General features: G+C 48.2%; 1 protein-coding gene across 1 annotated transcript in view; it reads left to right on the top strand.

The window, feature by feature from the left end:
• The first annotated feature begins 5,384 nt into the window (after nt 1–5,384).
• Nucleotides 5,385–16,477, top strand: part of LOC122937823 (fibrocystin-L-like) — a 260,317-nt gene continuing 249,224 nt past the window's right edge. Inside the window, exon 1 of the mRNA XM_044292918.1 lies at nt 5,385–5,459. The gene's annotated coding sequence lies outside the window, so the exon portion shown is untranslated. The remainder of the gene's footprint in view (nt 5,460–16,477) is intronic.

Below are 16,477 nucleotides of genomic sequence, written 5' to 3'. Positions count from 1 at the left end.
GCGCCTCATCAGCCTTACCAGCCGCAACCATACCCTGAGTTTACACCCGAGAAGTATTCGCTAGACGCAACAATTGCTATAGAAGTGGCAAAATTCCTGATGCACCGTGAGATAGTAGGCGCTGGTCTCATGAAATTCGATGACCGTCCAGAAAATTACTGGGCCTGGAAGTCATCTTTCCTGAGCGGTACCCAAGACTAAAATCTGACAGAGAAAGGAAAGCTTGACCAGCTTGTCAGATGGCTAGGACCAGAGTCCACTGAGCAAGCCCAAAGGATCAGATCAGTACACGTTCATGACGCAGCAGCAGGACTTGCAATGGTGTGGCGGAGACTAGAACAATGCTATGGATCACCTGAAGTGATCGAGGATGCTCTTCTGAAAAGGATAGAAAACTATCCAAGAATAACAAATAAGGATTACCAAAAGCTGAGAGGTTTGGGAGACCTACTCTTAGAAATAGAAGCCGCTAAGTCTAGTGGATATCTGCCAGGTCTCTCATATCTGGATACCGCACGTGGAGTTGAACCCATAATCGAGAAACTTCCTTACAACTTGCAAGAAAGGTGGGTAGCTCAAGCTTCAAGATACAAGATCATCGAGTTGCATTTCCACCATTCGCCTTCTTCGCTGAATTCATAGAAGACCAAGCTGAAATACCCAATGACCCAAGCTTTGCTTTCCTGAACAAGAGAACGGCAAGCTTCCCAAAGGTAGAGCAGAAACCTCCAGGGCTTTACAAAGAACGTAGAGCAACAGTTTCTGTAAGGAAGACAGAAGTCCTGCCTGAATCTGCAGCTAATCAGGAAGACAACACAAGGAAGAAAGTTGAGGAGTCAGACAAAATATGTCCTATCCAGAATAAGCCTCATCTACTAAGAAAATGTCGCAGTTTCAGAAGTAAGACGTTAGAAGAGCGCAAAGCTTATCTTAAAGACAATCGCATTTGTTTCAGATGCTGCGCTTCAATTCAGGATCTTGCAAAAGACTGTACAAAAACAATACAATGCGCAGAGTGTAACAGTGACAAACACTTGTCAGCACTGCACCCGGGACCACCACCATGGAAACAAGAAGTTCAAGCAACTCAAGAAGATCATGGTGGGGAGCAAGGAGAGAGTACAACGCCAGCAGTAACCTCAAAGTGCACTGAGATCTGTACAGAGCAGGGCCGCTCAAGATCGTGCTCCAAGATATGCTTAGTCAAGGTGTATCCAGCAGGTTTTAGAGAAAAAGCAATCAAGATGTACACAGTCATGGATGAACAGAGTAACAGATCTCTGGCAAAAACAGAATTCTTTGACCTCTTCGGTGACAAAGGAAGTCCAACTCCATACACCTTGAAGACTTGTTCTGGAGTTGTAGAGACAATAGGGAGAAGAGCAAATAACTACATCATCGAGTCATTAGATGGAAAGACAAAGGTGACTCTACCTACCCTCATAGAATGCGATGAGATACCAGACGACAGGTCAGAGATACCCACACCTGAAGTTGCTCGTCATCGCCCTCATCTGGTGCGAATAGCAGACCAAATACCAGCACTAGATCCAGATGCTGCAATCACCCTTCTACTTGGAAGAGATATTCTCAGATTGCACAAAGTCAGAGAACAGTACAATGGGTCACACAATGCACCATTTGCACAACGCCTTGATCTCGGATGGCTCTTCGTTGGAGAAGTATGTCTAGCCGGACTGCACAAACCATCAAAGGTAAATGTCTACAGAACACATCTGTTGCAGAATGGTCGTACATCTTGTCTTTGCCCATGTACCAACAGTCTACACATTAAAGAGAGATTAGATAACCTAACACATCATCGGAGTATCCAGAGGTGCATGGAAGACTTAGCCTCAACTGGAAATACAGATGAACTGGGTTGTAAGGTGTTTGAAAGAACACAAGATGACGACAAGCCAGCACCCTCGGTAGAAGATACCCTCTTCCTCGAGATCATGGACAGAGAAAACTACAGAGACAAGTCAGGCAGCTGGGTAGCCCCTCTACCCTTCCGGTCACCACGCCATCGCCTTCCTGTCAACAAGGTACAAGCAGAGAAACGCTTCAGTTTGTTGCAGCGCACTCTACAAAGAAAGCCAAATATGAAGAAACACTTCCAAGCCTTCATGCAAAAGATTTTTGACAACGAACAGGCAGAAAGGGCACCACCACTACAAGAAAACCAAGAACACTGGTACTTACCAATATTTGGAGTGTATCATCCTCAAAAACCAGGTCAGATACATGTAGTATTTGACTCTAGTGCGAAGCACGAAGGCATCTCACTAAATGACGTCCTTCTCAGCGGACCTGACCTGAACAACACACTCCTTGGAGTACTCATCAGGTTCAGAAAAGAACTTGTAGCAGTAACAGCAGATGTACAACAGATGTTCTACTGTTTCTTTGTTCGAGAAGATCACAGAGACTACTTAAGGTTCCTGTGGTATGCAGACAATGACTTTAACAAAGACATCATAGAGTACAGGATGAAGGTACATGTGTTTGGAAACAGCCCTTCCCCAGCTGTAGCTATCTACAACCTGAAACGAGCAGCACAGCAAGGTGAAAGACATGGTCAAGAAGCCAAACAGTTCGTCATGAAGAACTTCTACGTGGACGATGGACTTGCTTCTTTCTCCAGCAACGAAGAAGCTATTAATGTCCTGAAAAGTACAAAAGAAATGTTGGCAGAATCCAACATAAGATTGAACAAGGTAGCTTCCAACAGCTACAGAGTCATGGAAGCATTTCCAATGGAAGACCGTGCTAAAGACCTCAAAGACTTAGATCTAGGAACAGAATCACCACCCTTGCAAAGAAGTCTTGGGCTTAGTTGGGACTTAAAGACTGACAGCTTCACCTTCAGGGTCTCCAGAGAAGAGAAACCATTCACAAAAAGAGGTGTCCTATCTACAGTCAACAGTCTTTATGACCCCCTGGGATTCGTAGCACCCATCATCATGCAAGGCAAAGCTCTTTTGAGACAGAGCACTACTGAGCAGGAACAAATTGACTGGGACATACGTCTTCCTGACGAGAAGCAAATGCAGTGGAAGTTGTGGAAAGACTCATTGTTAGAGCTTCAACAACTCTACATTTCAAGACCGTACGTATTTGTTTCCTTGTCTGCTACAAAGAGGAGAGAATTATGCGTATTCTCTGACGCTTCCACTATGGCTATTGCAGCTGTAACTTACCTCAGGGTAATAGACACTGAAGGACAAAGCCATGTTGGGTTCATCATGGGAAAATCTAAACTAGCTCCCAGACCTGCTTACACTGTCCCACGTCTAGAACTTTGTGCTGCTGTCTTAGCAGTAGAGATGGCAGACATGATTATGACTGAACTGGACATTGAGATCCATGCAGTGAACTTTTATACGGACAGCAAGATTGTGTTAGGATATATTCACAATGCTTCAAAAAGATTTTACACATACGTGACCAACAGAGTGACACGTATCAGAAAGTCTACAAGTCCAGATCAGTGGCATCACATCAACACGGACAAGAACCCAGCGGATCATGGGACAAGATTGGTGTCAGCCGCTGTACTCAAGCAAACTAACTGGTTCGTAGGTCCATCGTTTCTTGGTAAGCCAGAAATCAAAGAGACTACTCAGGTAGAGACCTTTCAGCTCATAGAACCAGATCAAGACAAAGAGGTAAGACCTCAAGTTGCAGTTTGCAAGACTTTAGTTACCAGAGACAGTCTGGGCTCCCATAGATTTGAAAGGTTTTCCAGTTGGAAGTCGCTGACTCGTGCAATCGGAAAACTTATCTGTCTAGCCAGATACTCCTTCAGAGCTACTAATACTGATCAGCGTAGCAACGACCATCTTTAACAAGCCAAGGTCGTGATCATCAAATGCGTCCAGCAGGAAGTCTTTAAAGAAGAAATTCAAAGCCTTCTGAAAAAGGAAGAGATTTCTCGACACAGTTCGCTCAAGAAGTTGAACCCTATCCTCGACGAAGACGGAGTACTAAGAATTGGAGGTCGTTTGTCGGCTGCGGATATGACTATCCAAGAGAGACATCCCTTCATCATACCTAAGAATCATCACATCACTCTTCTTCTGGTAAGACACTATCACAAGCAAGTTGCACATCAAGGACGACACTTCACTGAAGGAGCAGTACGGTCAGCAGGATTGTGGATCATAGGAGGTAAGAGACTAGTCTCCAGCGTTATCAGCCAATGTGTTGCCTGTAAGAAGATTAGAGGGAAACTTGAGGTTCAGAAGATGTCAAACTTACCTGCAGACAGACTTGCTTCAGATCCTCCGTTCACTCACGTAGGTCTAGACGTTTTTGGACCATGGAACATCTCTTCTCGCAAGACTAGAGGAGGCAGTGCCGAAAGTAAACGTTGGGCTGTTCTGTTCTCTTGCCTGAGTACTAGAGCAGTTCATATTGAAGTGATTGAATCTTTATCCACTTCAAGTTTTATCAATGCCTTGAGAAGATTCTTCTCTATCAGAGGACCAGTGAAATTGATTCGTTCAGACCGCGGCACAAACTTTATTGGGGCCTGCAAGGAGTTGAAAATCATCTCTACAGACTCTGAAACAGGTTCCTATCTTCAAGATCAAGGATGCACTTGGACTTTTAATCCTCCACACGCATCGCATATGGGAGGATCATGGGAGAGGATGATTGGATTAGCTCATCGTATTCTAGATGCCATGCTCCTGAAGGTTGGGTCTACTCGCCTCATGAAGCTTTGACTACACTAATGACTGAAGTTGTGGCCATTATGAACGCGAGACCTTTGGTTCCAGTGTCTACAGATCCAGAGATGCCATCAGTCTTGACAACCGCAATGCTGCTGACCCAGAAGATGGAACCAGTGACAGCTCCCACTGGAGACTTTGACCTCAAGGACTTGTATACTAAGCAATGGAGACAAGTTCAAAGCCTTGCGGACATTTTCTGGAAGAGGTGGAGACAGGAATACCTGGTGACACTTCATCCACGCAAGAAATGGCAAGATGACAAGCCCAACTTACAAGTTGGAGACATTGTCTTATTAAAAGACACTCAGGCCCACAGGAACGAATGGCCTATTGGACTCATTGTGGGGACTGATCCTAGTGGTGATGCTAGAGTTAGAAAAGATGAAATTAGAATTGTTAGACAGGGCATTCCCAAGGTGTATGCTAGGCCAATTTCTGAAGTAGTTTTACTTCTGTCCAAAGGTTAGTGGCATAACAAAAGGTACGCCAGGTGAAGAGTGTGCTGCCTTTGCAATGTATATTACATGCTTGGCACTCAGTAGTGTCTGTTTCTTTAAGACCCTCCATTTTCTTGAAGCCTAGAGGCGGGTCTTCTCTGTACTTCTAGGGCTTGCTGGGACATATCCTGTTCATTCTAGCTCTAGCTACTGTAGTGACCAGATCCACAGGACATCTTAAAGCTATTACAGATTGCAAACCTGACGAACACCAAAGCCTGTGAGTAAAGGGGTTTTGCTAGTTCAGCTTGTGTAGAGGGATGTTAGACATTGTAGATAGATAATGTGTGTTTCAGTGTAGTAAGCAAGAACATGTTAGTTAGGCCCTATCTTTTGTATTAGCTATGTATAATGTATGTTGCTTGAATTAGGCATGCTTATAATTTTCTTTTTATGTTTGTTTCACAGTTTTACCATATCATCTCATATCATATCATATGAACACTATTGTACACATTCCTGTTCATTATATCTCAGTAAAGATTGCATCAGTTCAGCAAACCAGCGCATCTTTCATTGGGATTCGGTTTATACTTGATATTAAGCTGTGTACCTAAAGCAACACGCAGTCGAGACATTACACAGGCCAATGAATCGGCCTTCACAGATATTATCCCCCTCTGCATTATTAGTATATATAATGACCCATCTGCATTATTAGTATATATGATGGCCCCTCTGTATTATTAGAATATATACTGGGCTCTCTGTATTATTAATATATATAATTCCCCCTAAATAAATATTCCAGCAAAGAGGGTTGCTTTAAAAAAATAAAATAAAAATGAAACGTTTTACTGAATATAAAAAAGATGGTATGGACTGGCACTCTGTATGTGTGGATACAAATCAAACGCGTTTACAATGTAAAGTGATCACACTCATTTGATAACCCGAACAGTAAAATAAAAAGCACAATGTAAAATCATAATAAAATCACATAAAAGGCAAATATATATAACATATATAACATATTATAAAGCCTAATGATAAAGAATGAAAAATAATAATAAATGAGGGTCTGTGATTTGAAACAGACGATCAGAACGCAACAATGATCCAAGTTCCTTTTGAAACAAAGTGTCACAACCACACAGCTGAGAAGCTCTGACAGAAGCCTTTCAGTACCTCCTCCTTGAGTTTTCTTGGTTTTGGTTTTCAGTTCCTCATTTCGTTAGTCTCTCTCAGCTGTCATGTAGTTGGACTGATTGCATCCCTTTAAATTCCTCCCCATAATGCATTGGTGTGCGGTTTATACAGCTTCCTGGAGTGTGTGTGCATACTGATCCTATTTCCCAGTCTCCTACAAGTTAAGTGTTGTACATTAATTTGTGATTTTCTGTTTGCTGGATCCCAGGTGACCCTGACTCCCTCCGTGTCTAGTGTAGGGAGCCGGTGGTCGTGTCCCTTCACTATTGTAGGGTGTTCAGGTGTTATATAGTTGAGGTACGAGGATATGCGATCGTCCACCATTGGAATTATTGCATAGGCTGAGCAGAAAGGGAGAGAGCCAGGTCTGATGCAGGGGTCTCCCTTTTGTTCCTTAGTTTTGGATCCAGTGAGTCATATATTCATTTTGCATTGTCTTGTTTCCTGTACACCTTCCGTGACATTATAAACCGCCAAAACCGTCTCAAGCATGGAACCGGTTTCACTTTTGACTGAACGCTTTCAGGGTCTTTCATTGGAGGTAGCTGATCTCCGTAAGACTCTTTCTCAGTTTCTAGTGACCGGTTCAGCTTGCGTTCATGGAGTTTGTTCTGAGCCTAAGATCTCGCTCCCGGATACGTTCTCCGGGGGTAGTGAGAATTTTGTGCGTTTCAGAGAGGTTTGCAAACTCCATTTTTGCCTTCTTCCCTATTCCTCTGGTGATGAGGAACGGAGGGTGGGGATCACTATATCGCTGCTCAGGGGTAACGCTCAGTCGTGAGCCTTTTCGCTGCCGGTGGGGGCACGGCCCCTCCGTTCAGTGGATGAATTCTTTTTAGCCCTGGGTCAGATATATGATGATCAGGATCGTGTTGCTTTGGCTGAGTCTAGACTACGTCTTTTATGCCAGGGTAAACAATCCGCAGAGATATACTGCTCAGAATTTCGGAGATGGGCAGCTGATACTGGTTGGAATGATGCTGCACTCCGAAGTCAATTTTGCCATGGTCTTTCAGAGGGATTGAAAGATGCATTTGCCTTTCATGAGAGGCCTATCTCCTTGGACTCGGCTATGTCTCAGGCCGTTCGTATTGACAGGCGTCTTAGAGAGAGAGGAGAGATCTCTCCTTCCTGTCATACTCAGTCCCAGGACAGTGCAGCGGTCTCATTCTGTGCGCAGGGGTCTCAGTCGCTGTCAGACCCTTCTGAGCAGGAGCCCATGCAGCTGGGGTTGATTGCCTCTGACAATAGAAGATTCAGCCCGCATAGGAAGGTTTGTTTTTGTTGTGGAGGTATAAATCATTTGGCAAATGTTTGTCCCTCTAGGACAGGCATGTCCAAAGTGCGGCCCTCCAGCTGTTGCAAAACTACAACTCCCAGCATGCCTGGATAGCTTACAGCTATTAGAGCATGCTGGGAGTTCTAGTTTTGCAACAGCTGGAGGGCCGCACTTTGGACATGCCTGCTCTAGGAGATTCAGGCAGTTTTCTGGGAGTAATAAAGAAACAAAAAGGAAAAAATCTTTTAAAAATGTTCCATCTGTTACTATTGGCAGGTTTGAGGCGGAAATTGAAGGTTTTCCGTTTGCTTGTAGTTCCCGTTTTGTCCTGCTTGCCAGGGTGGCGCTAGAGAGCAAGAACATTTTTTGTGAGATTTTTGTAGATAGTGGAGCAGCTGTCAATCTCATTGATAATCATTTTGCGATAACTCATGGTTTCCAGGTGTGCACTTTGGGAAAGGATATTCCTGATTTTGCTATTGATTCCGCTCCACTTTCTCAGAAATCATTAAAGGGCATAGTTCACAATATTCGTTTAATTGTGAGTGATGCTCATGTTGAGGATGTGTCATGTTTCATCCTTAGCGGATTGCCTACTCCTCTTGTGTTGGGGCTACCCTGGCTCACTAAACATAACCCCACCATTGATTGGCAAGCGAGGCAAATAAATGGTTGGAGTGACTTTTGCAGAGAGAATTGCCTCACGACATCTGTTTCTGAGGTTTCTACTAAGACTGTACCACCTTTTCTCTCTGAATTTTCGGATGTCTTCTCTGAGAGTGGAGTTCAGGATTTGCCCCCGCACAGGGAGTACGATTGGCCTATTAATCTCATCCCAGGCACCAAGCTGCCTAAATCTCGTTTATACAATCTTTCCCAACCTGAAAGGGTCGCTATGCGTGCTTATATCTCGGAGAGTCTGAGAAAAGGACTCATACGACCCTCAAAGTCACCTGTTGCCGCTAGTTTTTTCTTTGTTAAGAAAAAGGATGGTTCTTTAAGACCTTGTCTGGATTTCAGGGAGCTGAACAGTATCACTATTCGTGACCCTTATCCGCTTCCTCTGATCCCGGACCTGTTTAACCAGATTGTTGGGGCTAAAGTCTTTTCCAAATTAGATCTAAGAGGGGCATACAACCTGGTCAGGGTCAGAGAAGGAGACGATTGGAAGACGGCCTTCAATACCCCTGAGGGCCATTTTGAGAATTTGGTTATGCCTTTTGGTTTGATGAATGCCCCAGCCGTTTTTCAGCATTTCGTGAACAGCATTTTTTATCATTTAATGGGAAAATTTGTATTAGTGTATTTGGATGACATTTTGATTTTTTCTCCTGATTTCAAAACTCATAAGGAACACTTACGTCAGGTCTTGCTCATCCTGCGGGAGAATAAATTATACGCGAAACTGGAAAAATGTGTGTTTGCGGTTCCAGAAATTCAATTTCTGGGGTTTCTTCTCTCCGATTCTGGTTTTCGCATGGACCCCGAGAAGGTCCGCGCTGTGCTTGAGTGGGAGCTTCCTGAGAATCAGAAGGCGCTGATGCGTTTTTTGGGCTTTGCCAATTATTACAGGAAGTTTATTTTGAATTATTCATCTATTGTTAAACCACTCACTGATATGACCAGAAAGGGGGTAGATTTTTCTTCCTGGTCGGTAGAGGCGCGTAAGGCCTTTTCTAATATCAAGGAGAGTTTTGCTTCTGCTCCCATCTTGGTACAACCTGATATTTCTCTACCCTTCATAGTTGAGGTTGATGCTTCTGAGGTGGGTGTGGGTGCGGTCTTGTCTCAGGGTTCCTCTCCTGCCAAATGGCGACCGTGTGCCTTTTTCTCGAAAAAACTCTCCTCCGCAGAGAGAAATTACGATGTGGGAGATAGGGAATTGTTGGCCATCAAATTGGCTTTTGAGGAATGGCGCCATTGGCTAAAGGGAGCCAGACACCCTATTACCGTGTTTACTGACCATAAAAATCTGGCCTACTTGGAGTCAGCCAAGCGTCTGAACCCGAGACAGGCCAGATGGTCTTTGTTCTTTTCAAGGTTTAAGTTTGTTGTCACGTTCCGCCCTGGGGTTAAGAATGTGAAGGCAGATGCCCTGTCACGTTGTTTTCCGGGAGGTGGGAATTTTGAAGACCCGGGTCCCATTTTGGCTGACGGTGTGGTGGTCTCTGCTCTTTTTCCTGAATTGGAGGCAGAGGTGCAGGCAGCCCAGTCAGAGGCTCCTGATCTTTGTCCTCCTGGGAGGTTGTTTGTGCCTCTCGCTTTAAGACACAAGATTTTTAAGGAACACCACGATACGGTCCTTGCTGGGCACCCGGGGGCAAGGGCCACAGTGGATCTCATCGCTCTGAGATTCTGGTGGCCTGCGCTTCGTAAGTCGGTTGAGGGTTTTGTGGCAGCCTGCGAGACTTGCGCTCGTGCCAAAGTCCCTCATTCACGGCCATCAGGTCCTCTCCTTCCCTTACCCATTCCTTCCCGTCCTTGGACACATCTGTCCATGGACTTCATAACGGACCTGCCTCGTTCCTCGGGGAAGACTGTGATTCTGGTGGTGGTGGACCGTTTTAGCAAAATGGTGCATTTCATCCCTTTTCCTGGTTTGCCCAATGCTAAGACGCTGGCGCAGGCATTTATTGATCACATTGTCAAATTGCATGGTATTCCTTCAGACATAGTCTCTGATAGGGGCACGCAGTTTGTTTCCAGATTCTGGAAGGCTTTCTGTTTTCGCTTGGGGGTTCGGTTGTCATTCTCTTCTGCTTTCCACCCGCAGTCTAATGGCCAGACAGAGCATGTCAATCAGAATCTGGAGACATAGCTGCGCTGTTTTGTGGCGGAGAATCAGGAGGATTGGTGTTCTTTTTTGTCCCTTGCTGAGTTTGCTTTAAATAACCGTCGTCAGGAGTCCTCTGATAAGTCACCAATTTTTGGTGCATATGGGTTTCATCCGCAGTTTGGGACTTTCTCGGGAGAGGGGTCTTCTGGTTTACCTGATGAGGACAGATTCTCCTCGTCTTTGTCATCTATTTGGCAAAAGATTCAGGATAATCTAAAGAGCATGAGTGAGAGATATAAGCGTGTGGCAGATAAGAGACGTGTGCCTGGTCCGGACCTGAATGTTGGTGATCTGGTGTGGTTGTCTACCAAGAATATCAAATTGAAGGTTCCCTCGTGGAAGTTGGGTCCTAGGTTTATTGGGCCTTACAAAATCCTGTCTGTCATCAATCCTGTTGCCTACCGTCTTGATCTTCCTCAGACTTGGAAGATCCATAATGTTTTTAAAAAGTCCTTATTGAAACCTTATGTTCAACCCATTGTACCCTCGCCTTTGCCTCCTCATCCGATTATGGTTGATGGGAATCTTGAATTTCAGGTCTCTAGGATTGTGGATTCTCGTCTTGTCCAAAGTTCTCTCCAGTACCTCGTTCATTGGGAGGGTTATGGTCCTGAGGAGAGGATGTGGGTCCCAGTGACAGACATTAAGGCCACTCGTCTCATCAGGGCTTTCCATAGGTCCCATCCTGAGAAGGTGGTGTCATGGAACCTTGAACCAGACGTACAAAGAGAGATAAGTGGAAAATAAGAAGGTTTTATTGAAGAGCAAGCCGTAAGCAAAGTCCAAACGGATGGCTAAACCGAAGCAGGGTCTTGCGGAGACAGAGGTCAGGAACCAGAAGGGTAGTCAGACGAAGCCAGGATCAGGAACCAACGGGGTAGTCAGACGAAGCCAGGATCAGGAACCAACGGGGTAGTCAGACGAGGCCAGGATCAGGAACCAGAAGCAGCAGCAGTCTTGGAAGCATGTGAACACAGGAGGACCAAGCAAGGAACTGAAGCCACAGACCTCTTATATATATGAGCTAGGCATCCAGCTCCTCCCAGTGGGAAGGAGGAGCCGCAGGGTGGGAGGCTACAAGAAAACCCAGAAACCAAGATGGCCGCCAGCACATGTCAAACGAAGGGAACAGCAAGGAGGTAAGACCATGACAGTACCTCCCCCTCAAGGGCCCCTCCTCCGCGGAGTAAGGAACGGTTTCTGAGGGAAGCGTGCGTGGAAGGCTCGGAGCAAGACAGGAGCATGGACATCTGCGGAGGGAACCCAGGAACGCTCCTCTGGACCATAACCACGCCAATGGACCAAAAACTGCACCCGGCCGCGGACCAGGCGTGAGTCCAGGATATTGCTCACCTCATACTCCTCACGATTGCCCACTTGGATCGGACGAGGCCGAGGAATCGAGGAAGTGAAACGATTACACACCAGTGGCTTCAACAGGGAGACATGAAACACGTTGGAGATCCGCATGCCAGGAGGAAGCGCAAGGGCATAGGCTACCGGGTTTACCCTGCGAAGCACTCGGAAGGGACCAACAAAGTGAGGCGCCAGCTTGGGAGTGGGCACTCGAAGGTTGAGGTTGCGGGTGGACAACCATACGCGGTCTCCGACCTGGTAGGAAGGAGCGGGCGCTCGTCTGCGATCAGCCTGGAGTCTCTGGCGCTGCGCAGAGACCTCAAGGGACCTCTGGATCTGTACCCAAGAAGCACGTAGGACGGAAAGGTGATCCTCCACAGCCGGAATATCCTGGGGAGAGAATACCTCCGGTAACACGGCAGGTTGGAACCCATAATTGGCCATGAAGGGAGACGTCCCAGAGGAAGAGTTCACCGCCGTGTTCCTGGCAAACTCAGCCCAAGGCAGGAGGTCAACCCAATTGTCTTGGTGATCGGAGACATAGCAACGAAGGAATTGCTCCAAGGCCTGATTGGATCGTTCTGCGGCCCCATTGGACTGAGGGTGGTAGGCCGAGGAGAAAGAGAGATGAATCCCCAACTGGGAGCAAAAGGCGCGCCAGAACCTGGACACAAACTGAGTCCCCCGATCCGACACAATCTCCTTGGGCAAACCGTGCAACCGGAAGACCTCCCTGGCAAAAATCGAGGCCAACTCTTGTGCAGAGGGTAACTTCTTGAGAGGAACACAGTGGCACATTTTGGAAAACCGATCCACTATCATGAGAATGACCGTATGGCCTCGGGATGCAGGGAGGTCCACAATGAAATCCATCCCCAGGTGTGACCATGGACGCTCCCCGGTGGCTATGGGTTGCAAAAGGCCCAACGGAAGGTGCCGAAGGGACTTACTCTGGGCACAAACGGAGCATGCCGCTACATATGCGGCGATGTCGGAACGTAGGGAAGGCCACCAGAACAGACGTGAAACAGCCCAGGACAGCTGATTCTTTCCAGGATGCCCCGCGGCCTTGGAGTTATGGTAGGTTCGCAACAACCGAGTGCGCAACTCCTCAGGCACAAAACACCTGCCGTTGGGTCTCCCAGAGGGAGCACCAGATTGAGCCGCCAAAATCTGCTCACCCAGGGGAGAGGTCAGGCTGGTGCGAATGGCGGCCAGGATCTGATTCGGAGGTATGACCGAAGTCGGAATCGACTCCTCCCCGGACAGCTCGGAGTACTGCCGTGATAAGGCATCCGCTCTGATGTTCTTGGAACCGGGTAGGTAGGAGACCACGTAATTAAAACGTGACAAGAACAGAGCCCATCTGGCCTGACGTGGTGTCAATCTCTTGGCCTCAGAGAGGTAGGTCAGATTCTTGTGGTCCGTCAGGATGAGAACCGGAACCACCGAGCCCTCGAGCAAGTGCCTCCATTCTTTAAGGGCCTGCACGATGGCCAATAACTCCCTGTCACCAATCTGATAGTTGCACTCCGCGGAAGACAGTTTCCGGGAGTAAAACCCACAAGGAAGCAGAGGACCCTCCGGTGTTCTACGCTGAGACAGGAGGGCGCCTACTCCCGTCTCAGACGCGTCCACCTCAAGGACAAACGGCAACCCAGGGTTGGGATGCGACAGATTCGGAGCCGACACAAAGGCGGACTTTAGAGCCTCAAAAGCTCGGATGGCCTCGGGCGGCCAGACCTGGGGATTGCTGCCCTTCCTGGTCAGATCCGTGAGAGGCTTGGCTAGCATGGAAAAGTCCCTGATGAACTTCCGATAATAATTGGCGAAGCCCAAAAAGCGCTGCAGGGCACGAAGACCACTGGGCTGAGGCCACTGTAAGACAGCCGAAACCTTCTCAGGATCCATGGAGAACCCCTCAGCGGAAATGATGTAACCTAAGAAGGTTACCTGGGATCGGTGAAATTCGCATTTCTCAAGCTTACCGAACAGCTTGTTCTCTCGTAACCGTTGCAACACTCGTCTGACATCCAGAACGTGGGCCTCCATGGATTCAGAATATACCAAGATGTCATCCAAATAGACCACCACACACTGCTGCAACAGGTCACGGAAAACATCGTTGATGAATTCCTGGAAGACTGCGGGCGCATTGCACAACCCAAAGGGCATAACCAAGGATTCATAATGACCGGTCCTGGTGTTAAACGCGGTCTTCCACTCATCGCCCGCCTTGATCCTTACCAGGTTATATGCCGCCCTCAGGTCGAGTTTGGTAAAGACCGTGGCCCCTTTGAGGCGATCGAACAGCTCGGAAATCAAGGGTATCGGGTAAGCGTTCTTTATCGTGATGCGATTGAGACCCCTGTAATCGATGCAAGGCCTCAATTCACCGCCCTTCTTTTTCACAAAGAAAAATCCAGCCCCTGCCGGGGACGAGGATTTGCGAATGTGTCCGCGTGAAAGCGCCTCCCTCACGTACTCCTCCATGGCCTCATTCTCCGCTACCGACAGTGGATAGACTTTGCCACGAGGAGGAACGGCACCAGATTGTAACTCTATGGCACAATCGTATGGGCGGTGCGGAGGTAGGGCAACCGCACGCACCTTATCGAATACATCCCGGTACTCCTCGTATTCAGGAGGCAACAGAGAGCCCGAGGAAGTACTCAGCAACTTGACAGGCCCATGGATGCAACTAGCCCCACACTGCGGTGACCACGAGAGGATCTCGGCCGATTTCCAATCGAAAGTCGGATTATGCTTCTGGAGCCAGGGGTACCCCAAGACCACCAAGTAGTGTGGAGACGAAATAACCTGGAGACAGACCGACTCTCTGTGAACGGCACCAATGGCCATCCCCACTGGAAGGGTCTCATGAGTCACGTGTGGCGGCAGAAGGGGTCTGCCGTCTATCGCCTCAAGAGCCAGCGGGGAACCTCGAGGCTGCAGAGGAATGGAATTGGCGGCAGCTAACACACTATCAATGAACAAACCACCAGCACCAGAGTCCACCAACGCCTGGGTCGTCACCGAGCCCCCGACCCAGGAGAGGACAACAGTAATCAGTGGTTTGTCAACACGGGAAACCGGGGACGAGGAGACTCCACCCAAGATCTGCCCCCGACAGGATCTCAGGTGCGAGCGTTTCCCGGACGGTTCGGGCATGCCAACCGAAAATGCCCACCGAGACCACAGTACATGCATCGGCCCTCGCGTCTCCGGAGTACCCTCTCCCCCTCGGACAGGCGAGCAAACCCCAGCTGCATGGGTTCACCCCCAGACAAGTCATCCCCAGGAGGCGTGGGAGGAGAGGGAGGCACGGGTGGGACAGCAAACGTAGGCGCCAATCTGTTAGAAGGCCTCCGCAGGCTCTCCTTAAAGGAAGGTCTCTCCCTGAGTCTGGTGTCAATCAAAATCAGGAAAGAAATAAGAGACTCGAGCACCACTGGTAGGTCCTTAGCTGCAACCTCATCCTTCAAGGCATCCGAGAGACCATGAGAGAAAGCAGCGACCAGAGCCTCATTATTCCAGCCCACCTCTGCTGCCAGGGTACGAAACTCAATGGCGTATTCAGCTACGGATCGTGAACCCTGTCTGATGGACATAAGGAGCTTCGCAGCAGAGGCAGCACGAGCCGGCACATCGAATACCTTCCGAAGAGAAGCAACAAAACCGGAAAACTCGGCAACCACCGGATTGTTGTTCTCCCATAAAGGGCTGGCCCAGGCCAAGGCCTTGTCCGAGAGCAGCGAGATCAAGAAGCCCACCTTTGATCTCTCAGTAGGAAAGGCATGTGGCAGCAACTCGAAGTAAATGCCCACCTGGTTAAGGAAACCTCGGCACTGAGTTGGCTCTCCCCCAAAGCGCTGTGGAAGGGGGGCAGAACCGGTTATACCCCGAAACAGCACAGGCGCAGCAACAGGTGTCGGGGTAGACTCTGGCGCAACAACCGGAGCGGCAGTAGGAGCGGGCCCAGGAGCGACAACCGACCCATCGGCAACGGAAGCTAAATGAGCCGTGCGTTCAAGCAGGGTTTGCAACGCCACAGCGAACCGACCCAACAGGTGATCCTGCTGATCAAGTCTGGCAACCAGCGAAGGTAGCAAGGATGGCCCTGTACCGTCAGAATTCATGGCTTGGTCCTAATGTCATGGAACCATGAACCAGACGTACAACGAGAGATAAGTGGAAAATAAGAAGGTTTTATTGAAGAGCAAGCCGTAAGCAAAGTCCAAACGGATGGCTAAACCGAAGCAGGGTCTTGCGGAGACAGAGGTCAGGAACCAGAAGGGTAGTCAGACGAAGCCAGGATCAGGAACCAACGGGGTAGTCAGACGAAGCCAGGATCAGGAACCAACGGGGTAGTCAGACGAGGCCAGGATCAGGAACCAGAAGCAGCAGCAGTCTTGGAAGCATGTGAACACAGGAGGACCAAGCAAGGAACTGAAGCCACAGACCTCCTATATATATGAGCTAGGCATCCAGCTCCTCCCAGTGGGAAGGAGGAGCCGCAGGGTGGGAGGCTACAAGAAAACCCAGAAACCAAGATGGCCGCCAGCACATGTCAAACGAAGGGAACAGCAAGGAGGTAAGACCATGACAGGTGGGCTCT

This window comes from Bufo gargarizans, chromosome 5, assembly GCF_014858855.1.
Source record: "Bufo gargarizans isolate SCDJY-AF-19 chromosome 5, ASM1485885v1, whole genome shotgun sequence".
NCBI lineage: Eukaryota > Metazoa > Chordata > Amphibia > Anura > Bufonidae > Bufo > Bufo gargarizans.
Note: the sequence above shows the minus strand (reverse complement) of the source record. Positions and strands in the feature narration are given on the sequence as shown.